A 17,040-nucleotide genomic window follows, 5' to 3' on the forward strand; every position below is an offset into this window, starting at 1 on the left:
TCACAGGAACACTATCTGACTCCACCCCAGAAGTCTTCCTGGACTCATTTGTTACTTTTCTAGCACTCCACCAAAGGAACTGTGTCCAAGACAGACATCTTCACCTGATCTTATTCGTCTCTTGTCTTCCTCACAATTTTCAAGCTCCTAAAACCCCTATTATATCTCAGCCAGCCATAGGAATGTTATGACATGGATCACAGTTAATAACTACGAGCAAAACAGGAGTAGCAATGGGTAGACTGGATCAATCTCTACGTAGCTAAATACTAAGGAAGGGACAAAAGAGATACTGGAATCTAAATCCATAGGGTCCAAATGGGCGCCTAAAACGTATATGGAACATTGGGAAGTGGGTCAGAGAGCTGGCACATTTTTGCTTTGGAAGCATCTATCTACCAGCTGAGAGACAAAGGTGTTTTATGAGTTTCATATGAGAAGTTGCTCTGACAGCTGTCCAAGAGGATCTACCGACTTGGAAACCAGAAGGACTCAAGTCATTCTGATCAGCCCCACCACAAATGCATGGCCAGCACCTCTAAATGAAAATAAAAGAGCTTTTGAGTCTTTGTCAATATCACCTGACAAAATGGCCCACAGGCTCCTCCTTACGGCAAAGGTAGACCCACTGAGGACTGAATGGGACAGTTGTGGGCCCTGGTTCCCTCTTATTATTCCTCTCCCCTCCTATTTTGCTAATATCTCCTAAATTGATTAATTGGTCATGTCAATCCACATGGACTAAATTCCCAAAGGGCAAAAATCTGCTTAGTTATCTTTCTGTGTTTTCCCTAGCAACCAAGGCCATTCTGGAACATCATAGCCTGAAACCCACACGTCACCTGATGCTACTCCTCTTACATAACTGACAGCTCCCACTTCCTGACCTGACGATTTCTCATCTTGACACTCAGCCTTCTCAAAAAAGTTCCTCCACAGCCTCAATATTTGCTTAAACATAAGCATATCTGCACACTTCAGCTGGCCCAGGACTGTAGTTTGATAGGAATTTACTCTGGACTCGTCATAAACGCTTGTATTATAAACACAATTGATCACTCAACCATGGATCGTCCTGTAGTATTCTCCAGTAGTCCCGTGCTTCTGCAGGCTCTGCCTCCCAGATAACGGAGGGCATGTGGTCAAGAACTCTGACCCTGAACTGATGGAAGTTCAAATTCTGGCTCCCCAACTTACAGTAGAATAGGTAAAATAATACAGCTATTTTACAGGGTTGCCATGAGACTGCATACATTAGTGCGTCTAGAATGCTGTGCCTGGCACAGAGGAAGGCTCTCTAAGTGTCAGTCGTATAAGAATCTCCAAGTGGGGGCTTCCCTGGTGGCGCAGTGGTTGAGAGTCCACCTGCCAATGCAGGGGACACGGGTTCGTGTCCCGGTCCGGGAGGATTCCCACATGCTGCGGAGCGGCTGGGCCCGTGAGCCTGGCCGCTGAGCCTGTGCGTCCGGAGCCTGTGCTCCGCAACGGAAGAGGCCACAACAGTGAGAGGCCCGCGTACCGCAAAAAAAAAAAAAAAAAAATCCCCAAGTGGGCAAGGACCATCTTTTACCCGTTTTCCTCCTTATTATCTAAGCACACAACAGGTGCTGAGCCCACGAGAGACGTTTGATACACACCTATTGACTGATTGAATAGCTGCCTTAAAGTGGCCACATCCTCCCAGGGCTGATAAAAACATTTCTGCCCAAGAATTCTGATGGAAGTAGCTTTGTTACAGCTGCTGTTTAGAATCAGGTTTTGGACCATCAGCTGTTGCCCTCTTCTGCTGTCTTTAAAGTTACATCACATTTTCCTTTAAAATAAGAAAGAATCCCCCAGAGCTGCTCCAGGCAACATGGCTGCAGCAATAAGTCAGCAGCTCACCCTGCAGCGGCCACTCAGGCTTGGTCTTGGCCAGCTGTGCTCAGAGTGTCGTGCAGCCCCTGGGGCCATGCCCCCCCCACACACACACACACACACACTCTGCAGCACGCCCCCTGAGGACCTGCCTCTGTCTGGGATACCTGCCCCCTGGCGGCTTGGAGCATGCATAGCCTGACATGGCTGAGTGTGCAGAAGAGTTGCTTCATTTCAGCCACCTGGTCACCAAAGCTTAGAGTTGAGAAATCAGAGCACGTTTCTGCCAAACAAAATCTTCAACAGTGGAGCCTGGTGACCATCTGGGTACCGGAGGCAAAGCAAATGCAAAGCTTGCGTCCCTCAGTCTGAAAAATATACTTTTCACTACTGGCTGTGTCCAGACACACCGTAAACAGGGGGAGGGGGAGCCCTTTGAGGCGCACCTCTGTGAGCCCCTTAGGGCCTGTATTTTTGTGTTTGAGCTGAAGGGGAAACATAGATTCTATTTCCTCTTAGCAAGTCAGTGAGCTCCTTGAGAGCAAAGACTGTGCGGGGCTCCAGTTGCATCCCCAAAGCCTAGCCTATGCACAGGAGGTAATCAATCAATATTTGATGGCCGATGACGGTTAATGAACTGCCAAGCCTATTAAGTAGGGGTGTAACGTTGCACTCCCCACTCCTATCCAACCCGTCCTCCGCCGTGTCTCCCCTCTCTTCACCTCTACCAAACGTTTCCAACGCCTCGGGAGCAAAGAAGAGCTCACTCTCTCTCCCTACAGGAACTTGGTATGTTAAAGTTGCCCCCCAGAAGCCAGAAGATGTGGGTTTCGATGGGAAGCCCATGGCTGTTCTAGAACTAAATGAAGAGTATAAGCACGTGTATGTTGGTTACGATGCTCATGAAGGAAGGACCTCAGTTCCCAGATGGGTGAAGGTGGCATGGCTTTTTCCATGGGGTGTGGTCACTATGGACTTTAGAGATTAAAATAGAAATCAACAAGAAGGGTTTTCTCAGTCCCCAACAATAATGCATGCTCCTATCCTGCCTAATTTGAGAGCCTGCCTCTCTCTTTGTCTCTGTCTCTGTCTCCATCTCTTTTCTCTCTCTCTCTCTCTCTCTCTCTCTCACACACACACACACACACACACACACACACACACACACACGGAAATATATGCTATTAAATGTGGGGCTAGAAGAGACCTTAGCAATTAACTACTACTGATGATCAAAGTGAGACTGAGGACCAGAGAAAAGAATTTGCCTAAAGTCACACAGCTAGTTAGTGTCCTTACCAGCTTCCTGAATTCCCGTCCAGTGATCTTTTCACACTATTATGAGATTATTTTTGTGTCTGTTTTGTTTGCTTGCTTCTGCTTAATGTGTCTTGAAAGGAGACCCAATTTCAGACTTTTCTTCTCTGAAAAACTGTAACATTTCCCAGGTAGAGCCCAGGTCCTCCAGGTAAGGGATATTCCCATAATCCTGCCTCCCTTAGATTATACCTAAGTGTTTCATTTTGCGGGGAGGGTTTCACTGAGCTTTTAAATGTTCCGCATGGGACACTGTCTCACCCAACATGGCAGGATGACCCAGACCCCACACCTGCCCACATGATAAGTGATAAGTAGCTTATCAAACCCAGAAATGGTGCGACTCTTCCCTCTCATGATCTAAATGTGCAGTCATCTGTGACACTGAAGATTCCCCTGCAAATGCAGTGAGCTAGTGCTAAGGTCAGGAGAGGGGACTGTGCACATTCCCTTTGGTCAGTGCTCCGGGGCACATCCAAGTGAGGGGATAGTTAAGCCCAGGGGCCGGGGTCAGTCCTGACAAGCCATTTTGCCCTGGCCCCTTGGATGCCTGCGGACTGCAGAGATCTTATTCGGCGTGCCCCTCCCTGCGCTGTCTACAAGCCAAGCTGCAGACTTCAATTTGTTTCAGGAGAAAGAGCACCACCTGCTGGCTCTGAACTCTCTCTGCCTGCAATAATGCTGTTTCTTGAAAACCACAGTGCTGTTATTTCCAAGCAGCTCTGTGCCTGAAGGGGTCAGATCCCCTACAGTGAAGGGAAAACAGGCCACCTGTAAAATTGGTACCGATTCCCCATGTCAGACTGTGAGCCAGTGACCTCTCCCAGAAAACCTTGGCAGAGTCCTTGTAGCACAGGTCTTTCTCCTTCCTTACTGTTTGTTTCTCCTCTCCCATGCGGAATGGAAAGAAGCTTTAGAGACTTCTAGTTCAGCTGAGGATCTTAATGGTAAAGAGGCTGCCCAAGGTCTCACAGTGGCTCCGTTTTATTCCAACACAGACTTCTCTCACCCCGAGTAAAGGCTAGATTGAACTGATGCAGTTCAGATTTCTTTCTCTTTGACTGAAATAGAAATTTTGCAGCAGAATTTTCTTCACTACTGCTTGCTATAGGCCTCTCTCCCCTCTGCATTATCCTTTGTAGTGCAGCTCTTTGTGTTTGAATGCTGTCTCCCCTATAAGAGCCCAAGTCCTATGAAAGGAGATTCAATATCCAAGTCTTCGCATCCAGGAGGGCTTCTGTCAGTTAACCATCTGGGAGCTACCTCCCCACATTGATTTCTCAAGGGCCTCTAAAATCAAATCCACTCTCCTGGCCTCTTAGATGTTTCAGCAGAAATCATATTGCAATATATAAATACATCGAGTCAACATATTATACACGTAAAACTTATACAATGTTATATATCAGTTATATCTCAATTTTTTTAATTTTTACTGTTACCACCTACTGGTCTCCTGGGAGTCCCATCCCCCCAAGACTGTCTGCAAAGAACACATGCTCTCCAGGTCTTTTCTTAGTCTCTTCTTTCCTATTCACTGCCTCCCCAAAATCATATCAGTCCTTATTATTTTAAGGGTTTTATTTCTATCACTCAAACCAATGAGATAAGAAACAATGATTTTGCATTGGACAAAGTTTCCCCCCAATTTTTCTGAACGTTCATCTCTTGAAATAAAGGAAAAAAGATCCTGTTGTGAACCCCACTTACCTTTGTTCTTATCCCACCCCCAGTAAAGAACCTTGGAAGCACTGTCTCACCCAACATGGCCTAGAAATGGAAAAATGCCAAGTACCACGATTTTCCACCAAAGGAAGCTCTACAGCCTCACACAACCACTGCGTATCTCACTTATCTGTAAACTGGGCATAATAGAAGTCTTTCCTGCTAGGAAAACTGTAAGAATTAACTGAGATTATAAGGTACTTAGACCTCACACCCAGTAAGCACTCAAAGGAGGTCAGCAATTATCACTACATTCATTCATTCATTCAACAAACTCTATTTGGTCATCAGGTTGATCTTGCTCCCCACTTAGTTCTCAGTGTGATACGTGGCAAAAATTAGGTCCACAGTCAATAGTTGTTTAATTAATTAGGCAGTTTATTTCATAAGACCTCCTATTGATGGCAAAAGTTACATAAAGGACAAAAATCTTCAAGGAAGGTGACAAGGGCCCAAACTGAAGTATAAGAGGTAATCATTTGGGGGAAGTACCCGAGAATACCAAGAGGGAAGATGTCTTTAAAAGGTGGTCATAAGTCAAGAATACTCAGTGGGACGGGTTCGTGCCCCGGTCCGGGAAGATCCCACATGCCGCGGAGCGGCTGGGCCCGTGAGCCATGGCCACTGAGCCTGCACGTCCGGAGCCTGTGCTCCGCAACGGGAGAGACCACAGCGGTGAGAGGCCCGAGTACCGCAAAAGAAAAAAGAATACTCAGTGGGGAAAGGGTAGTCACGTCATTACATGGTGTTGGGAAAACTGAATATCCACATGCAAAAGAATGAAATTGGACCCCCATAATACACCACTCACAAAAATTAACTCGAAATGGATTAAAGACTTAAATGTAAGACCTGAAAATGTATCTACCTTAAATTTACACAATATCATATATCAATTATATGTCAATAAAGCTGGAAAAAAATACAAATGAAAAAATAAAATAAAAATGTTTAAAGGTGGGTATAAGCAAAACCCAGGCCTTTGGGCCCATCCATGGAGCTTCGTCCATGGGCATCTGGGACACGTCCCTCACTAGAGAATGGTGCCAGCACTGCTGTCTTGGCCAAATTCCCACTCCATTAATCTATCCTCTTGCCTCCCATTCTTTCTGCAGGCTCCGTATCCTGAAGGACTCTTCCTCTCCCACAATATTCTGACCTGCGCTATTATTGGGGGTTGTGAAGCCGGCCGAGGGGTGGAGGCTTTCCGAGGCAGGTCCTAGGTCAGCTGTGTGAGGGGTCTCCAGCCCCCAGTGCTGAAAGGCACTGTGGGAGGACCACAGCCAGCCCGCCCTGCTTGTCTTGCCAACAGCGCCCCCCTTCAGGGTTAATCTGATTTTCTTCTGATGCTCAAACAAAGGCAACCAGACTCTCCGTAGGTGTAAGTTGGCGTGCACATTTGGCAGGGAGGTGGATTTCTCGGGGACGTGTCATTACTCACTCTCCATGCCCAGCCCACCCTGTACTGAGGCAGTAGAACCTTCTCCTTTGTCAGGCAGAGAGGACGTCCATTAGCCAAACAGCAGGTAGTGAGCAGTGGGGGAGATAGAGGGTGTCTTTGGGAGAAGCAGGCTGGCTGGCAGGTAAGCCATCTGGAGACAGTTGAGGGGAGGTAGGTCCGTTTTGCCCAAACAACATCACTGAAGAATGCATTTGGGTGTTCACACCCTAAACAGTCTAAGGAAGACATTTAGAAGAGTGTTGATGCCATCTTGACTGGCATCTTGGACAAACTCTGGAAGGAAGCTCGAGAACAAGACAATGCATTCTCAAGCAGGACCCTCTGCTCCCACAGCCTGGGTCTACAATCTTAATCTCAGTTTTGCCAGAGTTATAACAAAATGGCCTCATGTGCGGCCTGCAAGTATCCCATCAACCTCCATCACCTTGAGATAGAGATAAAGCTCTTTAATTATTATAACATTTAGAACTACTATGAAAATACATTTTATTTATTTTTTAATGATAAAAAAATACATTTTATAAATAACCACATTTTATAAATAAATTGAGATATTTTATCTCAATTTCTTGATTGTTTTTAATAAAAACTATAACCTTCTAAGGACAATTTTTGAAGTCCCAGGGGTTCTTTCTGTGTTTATTTGTGCCCAGTCCACGTTGAACACTCAGTGCATCTCCAGTAGCTGTGTCCTCAGAGATGCCCAGGCTATGGTTGTGCCTCTTTCTTCTTCATGCAGCAGTCATATGCTGCCTGTTCAGCTTAATCATGAACACAAATGTTGATTGTAACTGTGAAGGTCACAGCTACAGATTCTCAAACATTGGTGGTTACCTCAATTACTAAGAGCATTTGTTAAAATTAAAGCTGCCCACCTATTAACCCCTATACCTACTAAATCTGAATCTATGAGGGTGAGTAGTTTTAATAAGTTCCCAGGTGTTTCTGATGCACTCTAGAATTGGAGAACTGCTCTCAAAGGGACTACCTTCCTACTCAAAGTGTGGACTATGGGCCAGCAGTATCAACAACTAGAAGCATGTTTGAAATGCAGAACCTCAGGCCCTTCCTCAGACCTGCTGAATTAGAATTTAAACTTTCATAAGAGCCCATGCGACTCGTCTGCACATTGGAGTTGAAGAAGCACTGCCCTAGGACAAAGGCTGTAACCTCCTGGCAATGGAGGTTAAGGTTCTTAGTGGCAAGTAGAATGCAAAGCTGTGCAGTAGGGGCAGCTGGCTGTCAGGAGCCCCTAAGCAACCTTGAACATCCTCTTTCCTACCCACTCCTGCATCTGTGCCATAGTCACTGACATCAGAGATCCAGAGACGATGAAGGGGATAAACTCCAGACATGGTGTCACACTGAAGCCTGGGTCCAAATTCCCATTCTGCTGCTTTCTAGCAAGGCAGCCATGGGATGGGAAGATCACTTAACCTCTCTGATTCTGAGCTTTCTCATCTGTAAAGCAAAAGACATCTCAAGTATTCCAAAGGTCCTCCCAGATGTTCATGTAACCCTACTTCTCCTTAACCATTTCACACATATGGAAAGTCACAGTTTAAAGGGACTTTTGACCACCTCGTCCAAACTACTTCCTTGCTGTCACCATTTTACACATATAGAACCTGGGTCAGCCAGGCAGGTTAAGTTACTAACCCAACCCATGAAGAGCTCTGACTAGAACCCAGAGCTCCCGGGGCCGTATAAAGTGTGGTTTGTACCATACCGAGACCGGGGGCATCACTCCTATGTTGGGTGGTCTTGGAAACACACTCTGAGACAGATATTTGCATGCAGGAAATTTACTGGGGGTGCTCTCCCTTTAAGGGAGTAAGAGAAGCAAAATCAGGCAGAGGGAGAAGTTGAATCCTATAGGAAGCTTCCCTACAAAGTTATTCTGAATCAAGACAAAGAAGCAGTCCCTATTCCACACCAACCAGTCGCTGGTTGTAGGCTTCCCTCAGGGAGGAGGTGTGACCTTTGGCTACCTTCAGATGAGGATGATTCTTAGAGAGGAACTCTGATGGGAGTCATTAGTAGCCAACACTCCGGTCCCATATAGGAATTCTGGGCAGCACACCACAGCATCCCATACGGTGCATCTTTTGGACCACCCAGATCACTTGCTTCGTACTTCCTACTTCACACTTCCCACAGAAGTGTGCCCCTTCTGGGAGCAACTTCTGTGCTATTCTCGCTGCTCTATTCACCAGGAGAAACCACCAGAGGAAGATTAGTGGGACAAACCACCATTACCACATCTGATCTTGAGGCTGCAACTGATTCTCACATCTCCCTCCTCTATTATCCGTTCTGGATTCCTCTCACCCTTGGCCAACACCTTTGCTGTTCTAGGCAATTTACCTGCTAGGGTGACACAGGCCCTCATCCCTGAAGAGACCAAGCCCCTGGTCACCACACCTCTCTCTGCCATGACTGTTACACTTGTCCATTTACCTCATAGTGGACAGGGAAGTACCAAGAGCTTACTTCCTCCTGATGACCAGGGTCAGTGGCTCCTGCCAGAGTGGTGACTTCTTTCCTTGCCTGCTGACCTCTTGGTACAAGGAACCAGAAGAGACCAGATGGCAATGACAGCTTAAAGTATAATGGGCTCTTATCGTACATCCTGATGAAAGCATCCCCCCTCTAGGAACCAGCACCCTTAGACCCACAGAGTCTACAACTGTGGGGCTGGGGAGCACAAATTCTACAAGGGCGTCACTGGGAGGGAGAGGAAGCAGGACCACTCATGCTTTACCCTTTGGTTCCTGGATCCCTATATTCTACCTCTTGGGGTCACAGTGTCCTATAGTGGTTGTTTATTTAGATTGTATACCATGTGGATTTCCTTGATCCCTGCCACCACGGGACCACCGTCCATTGTTCAAATACTGAGGTGCCTGAAGACAGAGGCTGGCTGATGTCAACTGGCTGAGTCATTTCATCTCCTTAGTTATTTAGTGCCTCTCCCACCATGGCTGCTCTCCGGTGGTATTAACATGCTATGCACAGATCCTAACTCTTTATGCCCACTCCCAGATGTCCACTCACACGCCTCTTCCCCAGCCCCCCATGCCCTCAATCTTTCAGCCTTTTTCTTGCCAGGCTCCTGACCAAGAGCCAAACCATTCCCTATTCTAATGAGTCTGTGTCTATTATTACTTTTGTTTACTTCTCTCTCTACACAGAATGGATGACCAGGACTACCTCTCCAATAGGTTCTGCCTATTGAGAGGACTTTCTCTCATCTCTCCTTAGGGACCGCTAGCAAGCGGGACTGTGGTTCACAGCAGTCCACTTTCAGCCTTCACCCGCAAGTAAAGCCAACCCATCTGTGACCCATACATGACGTTTTTCTCCTCCATGAGCTGTAGATAATGGAGGCTCCGCTGCAGCCACAGGCATGGGTGTCAGCTGAAGGAGAGGCAATCGTAGTGGTAATATGGAGGTCTGAGCCATCTGCACATGCAGCTTCCTTGTGATCTCTGGCCCTGCCTGTGCCTGATACTGGATGAACCACTTGCATTTTATAGACCCATCTGAAAGAACAGCTGCAAGCAATTCCTGAAGGGGGCCTCGCCTAACAGTCAGCAGCGGCCAGTATTCTGGCAGCTGGCGAAAGAAGTACCTAAAGAGGAAATCTGAACAGTGCACTACAGAATCCACTCTAGCATCAAATTAAATCTTCATAGTAAACCTGTGAAGAAGCTAGAGAGGGTGTTAGTACCTCCGTTTGCAGATAAAAAATCTGAAGTATCTCAAGATTAAACAAGGGGGTTGATGGCAAATCAACTGAGCATTAGAACGACAGTCCCTAAAGCAGCACTGTCCAATAGGAATGTAATGTGAGCCACATATGTGATTTTAAATTTTCTAGTAGCAACATTAAAAATTACAAAAAGATACGGGTGGAAATAATTTAGTAATAGATTGCATTTAAACCAAGAGATCCAAAATATTATCATTTCAACATGTAGTAAGTACTAAAAATTTATGAGACATTTTACATTCTTTTTATCATACTAAGCCTTTGAAATCTGACATGTGTTTCCCATTTATAACACATCTCAATCTGAACTAGCCTCATCTCAAGGGCTCAAAATCCACATGCGGTAACTGTATCAGAAGCCACAGCTCTAGACTCTATCCAATTCTCTTTCCCATCCTCCCTGAGATATTCCTTCTGAATTGGCAGGACCTAAAGCCTTGGAGGGAGATGCTTGGGCAGTAACCCTGCCTTTGGTGGAAATCTGCGTCCTTGCCACTTACAAAGATTCCAGAACCCTCACTCCTTTGTCACAACATGTTCTGCTGGCCCCATTTAACTTCGCAGGTGTTGCTACCACTTGCTGGGAAGGTTCAATTTGAAAAGAAAAGAAACAGGCAGTGGTAGACAAATGTTTAACTCCATCTCTGTGTGTACCCTGTAATTTAATGCTAAATCCAGCTCAATTTGGTTTCTGTGGCAACGAAGAGAACCAGCTCTCCATGGCTCATATGTCAGATTGCTAAAGGCAGGGTGCCTACAACATACTCAACAACCCAAATGTCTGAGCTCTGATGTTCTCAGAAGCCCTTGATTCTGAGCTTGATCCACAGGTACAAGGATGCAGTACGGAAGCTTCTGTTAAAGTCTTTGCCCAACATAGAAAAGGTAGGAAAGGAAGGATTAGGGAGCTTTCAAGCCTAGAAATCTTTAGAAATGGGAAAGCTCTTCACTGGTTTGAGAAGACTTGGGAGACGGACTTTGTGGAGACAAAAGGAGTCCTTAGACCTGATGTAGTCATTGCCAACCCATGAAGCCTTAACAGATGTACATGTTCTGTAAGGATGCCCCCCTGGAGGTAGTCATGAGCCCTCAAAGGCAAATTTGCTTTCTTTTTTCTCCTTCCTTTTCAGCAAGTATGCATGGGGTTTGGGAGGAGTGGATTTATAACCTGGCCCTACCGCTGACTTAGGTGCTCGAGATGCTTCTTTGCCTCTGGGTCCAGAGATGTGGAACCATCCTAGAAAACCCTCTGCCGTCCTGGCCAAGGCCCCAAGATTGGAGTGAATTATTTAAGCATCTTCTTAAAGCCCCTCTCCTTTCAGTACTGAGTCTTTTCTCATTGGCTCAGAACCCCAGAATAGACCTGTTTCCTTAGAAGCCTCCAGAGCAGTGATTTCCAGAATTTTTTTTTTTTTTTTTACTACAACCCTCAGTAACATCATGACCCAGGACATTGGTCTACCCTCGTTCCCAATGAGTTCCTCCAATCTATTTTCCACACTCATTCTATCCAGAGTGATCTTTTCAAAGCACACATTGTATCAGCAGAAAACTCCCTGGTTGCCTCTCATTGCTCTCAGAATAAAAACAAAACCCCATTAAGTTGGCTGAGGAAACCCAACAGGACCCGGGCCCCACCTGCCTCTCCAGCCTCACCCTCACACTCACTGGGCTCCCTCACACTGCAGGCTGCACACAAGCTCTTCCCTCTGCCTGAAGTGTTCTTCCACGCCCTACCCTCAGCCTGGTTAACCTCTAGCCATCCTTCAGGTCTCAGCTCAGCCATCACTTCTTCCCTGACTTCTCTGGCCAGGTGCCATCTTTTGCTTATGAGCACTAGACATTTCTCCCTTGACACACTGGTCACCCCTGCAATTTTGCATTTGTCGGGATGATTATTGTGTAACATCTAGCTCTCCCACTGAACTTTAAACTCTGAAGAGCAGGAATATTTTCCGATTTTTCCCAGCATTGTATCCTGGTGCCCATTACATTGCTTGGCATAAAGTAAAAGCTCAATGATATTTGTCACATGAATGAATGAATGAATGAATGAATGAATTTCAAGTGACAGCTCCTGACAATCGGTAAGTGTTCATACAGCTCTCTGTTGAAAAGACTTCTAATGCCGGGAAGACTAGGCTCTAGTTCAAAGAGTGTTACAATTGATTGACAGTGGCTACCATAGGTCCCTGATGAAAGAGCAGTGGTATGAGTTCTGATTATATTCCCTTGTATTAAAGAGTCTGACTTTCTTGGACTAGGCCAGACTCTGAGCAGTGTTTTCAGGTTGGCTAAGTGCTGGAAGGGATGCTCGAAACCCATCCAAGCCCTCTTGGCATTCTCTGGAGCTCCTCTGATCACTAGATTGTAAGTTCTGAACCTGAAATATCTTTTCACCATGGGGCCACCAATCCTCCCTCCCAAAGAGGTCAAGGCAAGAGAGTCTAATCTTTACAAAATATGCTCTTGACATTAGCAGGTAGACTAATGCAACTACAGTTCCCCAGGGCTAACCAAGGCAGGGAACCGAGCTCCAAGGTGGAAAGTCCGCCATGAAGGAAGGACAGTATCAACCCAACAGCATGGTCCATGAGCTCCCTTCCCACCCTCCATCTACCCAGGGCTGGGTTGGAAAGCAGACCCCATTTCCAGATTGACAGACCAGGAGTCTGTCCCAGCTACACAATCATTCCATTATTTTGCTCTAGAATGGTGAAAGGGAGAACCAAGGGTCCAGGGAAAGAGTCTGCTAATCCATAATAGGATAGCATTTCGCTGGGGTTTTTTCTTTCTTTCTTTTCTTACTGCTCTTCTCTGCTACCCCAGTTGGCTCAATCTTTGGGCTTCCACATAGCCCGGCTGATGCCCGTCAAGTGAAGGGAGGACGTCATCAGCTGCCCCATGCTGGAGATGGTGATTTCAGCACCAGCGGTCAAGTGCTGCCTGAGCCCTCTCTGAGCCACCCACACTGCTCTGAGCAACTGCTGTCTCTGACCAGAGGCCTCCCTCCACCTGCGGGACGCAATGAGGCCATTCTCTCAGCTACTCCACTCAGTCTGAGGCTCTCCTTGAAGCCAATGGCTTTCTGAGTGTAGTTTCATAGCTTCTACAGACAACAGTCAGCTCTTTCATACTCTGCCAACAGTGTCATTTGGGGTCTATTTTCAGTGGGAATTTTTAAAACTACACATTAAAAAATAAGCTACCCGTCACCTACAACAGTGCTTCACATCAAACAGTACCTGACATGTGTGCAGCATTTTCCAAAGCTCTCACGCTCTGGAACTTTATTTCAATCTTTCAAAACCCTGGGAAGTAGATGGTACAATTACCCAGTGTTCTAGCCTAGATGGTTCAGTGACCAGGCAGGAAAGGGAAGAAATGGAACTTGGACCCAGGACCTATAATTCTGAGTCCCTTCCCTTTTCAGCTCACCCCCTGTCTCATCTGGCTGCAATAGTCCTTCCTTGAAGGAAGCACATCATTCTGGGGACCTCACTGGCTAAGAGGTCACAACACCCTCCAAGCAGCCTCCACCCCCTCAGATACATAGTAGTGACCCTGGGCTAGGGAGGGTGGGGCAGTGTTTGTTTGTCGGTTGTTTTAGACATGGGAAGAGCTGCCTCACTTAACAACAGAGAGCAGCAAACTGGCAGAGGTGCTTGTTAACTCTCCCCTCTACTCTGTGATGCTGTAGTTTGCCACTTACTCTTTCTACCAAGGCTCTGGGTCCCTATTTCAAGGTTATGTCAGAAGGTTATTAAGGAAAATGTTCCATACTTAGAGCATTCTGTGAGAGGCAGCGTAGCACAGCCAGAAAGGAACATTGGCTTTTATTGTCCAAAAGACCTAGGTGTGCATCCTGACCTGCCTGTGTGACCTTGGGTTATCTCTCAGACCATCAGTCTCTTCACCTGTAAACTGTGGCTTTTAATATAATACTCATCCTTGTCAGGTTGTAATAAAGGTTAATGAGGAACAGTGCCTGGTACAGTGCTTGGCACAAAAGAACGCTAGAAAAATTAAGGGCTTTTATTTGCCCTTATCGGTTTTTCTAAATCTCTTTAATTCAGCCTGAGATGTTGCTGCCATAGAGAAACTGTCATCTTTTGTTGCACTGATGGAGGTACAGCATTTCCATGCCAGGATGGCAGAGCCCTTCTTATGCTCTGCAATACAGACCGTGTCTGTTTCTGAGCTCAGCACTTATAATCTATCAGTTGTCAGCATTACCTTCTTCCTATCCAGATTACAAACACTTCAGGGCAGAGGCCATGTTCTAAACACCTTTGTAGACTTAATTCACAGTCTCTGTCCACAGTGCTGGACATAAGGTGGGTATTCTATAAAAACCTAGTATCGTCTGGACAGGGTTTGCCATGTGAGGATGGCTCACAAGACTCTGACAAAAGCTGTGAAGGGTCCCCCTGGGCAGGCCTCACCTGGTCCCACTGACATTCACCTAACAAAAACCCTTGGGCATGTTGCTCTTGCCACCTTACGTGGGACAGCCATTTCAAAATCACACAGACAAATTCTGCAGGTGCCAGGCCTGAAACATGGCCCCAGAGGAAGAGGACTAACATTTTCTGAGCATCTTCTGTAGATCAATGAAAAAACCAGAGAGTTCAGTGCACTTCTGTCCACTGATGCCCAGAGACCCATGGGGAGGTGTACAGAAGAGCCTGTTCCAGGCAAGAGTCAAAGGCCCCTGGTGAGGGACACTTTGCGGCAATGCCCTCTCTCCTGCTTGTAGACAAACATTTGTCTTTGGCAGATTGCAGCTGCCAGCTCCTCCCCAGGAGGCTGAAATGACTCCTCGGGAAGGTGCAGGCTGTGCTTGGGGATCTGTCGGGATGAAGGATGCCAGAGGGGCTCTCTCTCACCATTTGCTTGCTGATTTGGTTCCTTGTAATTCATTTTTATGTTCTTTGCCTTTTCCGTATGTGTCCTTCCCTCTCTACTTTGCATTTTCCTGATGTAGTACGGCAATGTATTTTGTCACTCTTGCTTTCCAAAAATAATTCCAGGCTAGAGCTTTTTTATTTGCAATTGCAGGGCTGCCTGGGAACATAATCCTCTGTTTGCTGGGTAAGATATGGTTGGAAATGAGCTTCTCTGGGTAGGGTACCCCGAAGGGTTAATATCCTGGGGAGAGATGCCTAGGGCAGGCCTGAGAGCACCAGAATAAACATTTGCTGAAGGAATGTTTCTAAGAAAAATTAGACACAGATGATTGCAGAGAAGGAGTGATCGCGTTTACTTTGTGCCAGGCAGTATTATAGGCATTAGGGATATATAATGGTAAATTTTAAATATATATAGATATCTAGAGATATATAGATATATGATGGTATATGAGTGGTATCAGTAAGACATAGATGCTATATATGAGACAATAAATGAATTAATAAAGATGGTGACAAAATATGCCCAGATCAAGCAAAACAAGATGAAACGTCCCTACTGGTTTGCCAGCCCTTGGATAACTTTCCAATGCTGTGATCTAGGGCAGTGAACATTTCTCTTTCAAAAGCTTTGCTTTTAGACTCAGAACCTGCTCCCCAACTACCTACTCAACCCACCACAAATAAACCTCCTACTGAGTGAGAGACTCTTGGGACACGATGTACATGCAGATTAAGCAGAAGGCACATAATTGCACATTTCTCAGCGCCCTTTTGGTACTGGTTCACACATCGATGGGGTTTCTGAAACTCGTTCCATTTCCCTAGTTTAAATCAGAGCTCTCTTGTTTAACATTTCTGAGCATTTAAAAAATCAGAAATAAATAAACAAAACATTGCACTTGTTTTCCAGGCCTCAGGCTCACAGACAGTCCTCAGACGAAACCTCCCTCGCTGCAACCGGTCAGTCAGTTTGGCATCTTTTCTCCAGGCCTTTCAGCCCCAAATCCAATCCTGAGATGCCTCTTGCTCACAGACTGTTTTTTTAATGATTATACCTTCTAAAAAAGTAATAATCTTACATGGCCCAGCTCTCACTCCAGTGCCTCTTTCTAGATCTTCCCATTTCCATCCCAAGTCCTGACCTTCCATTCCATTTGATTGTCAAATCTGGTCTCCTTCCGGGATCAGCATTAGCGGTCTTTTCCAACAACAATTCCAGAATTATACACTTTCTCCAACAATATTATAGGATCTAAGTACAGCCTCAGTGACATTAAATTTATTGGTTGCTTTCTGTCTATGGCATGAGTCCTTTTAGTCTGATAACTTTCTGGAACCCAAATCACTGATGCAGCTGGAATCAGGGTGTCTGAAAAGAGGCAGCTGTCACTTCACATCCTGCAAAACGTTTCCACAAAAGCTGCCCCCAAATGCTAAAATCTTTCACTAGGGAGAGCTGATTCATGGAATTTAAAATAGGATTTCCATATGGCTGAATAATTCTGTTGAGGAAAATAGAAAAGGAAAAAAAAAAAACAAGTATTGCCTTCTTCAAGTCTTTCCTTTTGAGGCCAAGTCAGGGCACAGAGCATTGTGGACACTGGAAGATCGGTTTGGATGATGGGAATGTCGTAGATGAATTTTCTCACATAGAAACTCATGGATCCTGAAAGAGTCTGCAAAAATGTACAGCTCTTGCACATTCACTGAAACATCTCCTCCCAGGCAAGAAATGTCAAGTTGGAAGCTAAAACCAAAGCACACCGGCCCCGTGAAACCCCTGATAATACCTGTTTCCTGTCATAAATTCAGCAAAATATTTGGTGACAATGTCACCATAATCTCTTTGAGACATAAGACTCTGGATCCCATCCCTTCCTGCCTTCCTAGGCTTTTTTCATTATCGAACCTTCTCTCTCTTATACATTCAACATCCTTCAAACAACTGGTTTCTTCCAGTTGACTTTTTTTTTTTTTTTTTTTTTTTTTTT

Source organism: Aethalodelphis obliquidens, unplaced genomic scaffold (assembly GCF_003676395.1).
Source record: "Aethalodelphis obliquidens isolate GAN/ISIS:26980383/991018 unplaced genomic scaffold, ASM367639v1 scaffold55, whole genome shotgun sequence".
NCBI classification, from domain to species: domain Eukaryota; kingdom Metazoa; phylum Chordata; class Mammalia; order Artiodactyla; family Delphinidae; genus Aethalodelphis; species Aethalodelphis obliquidens.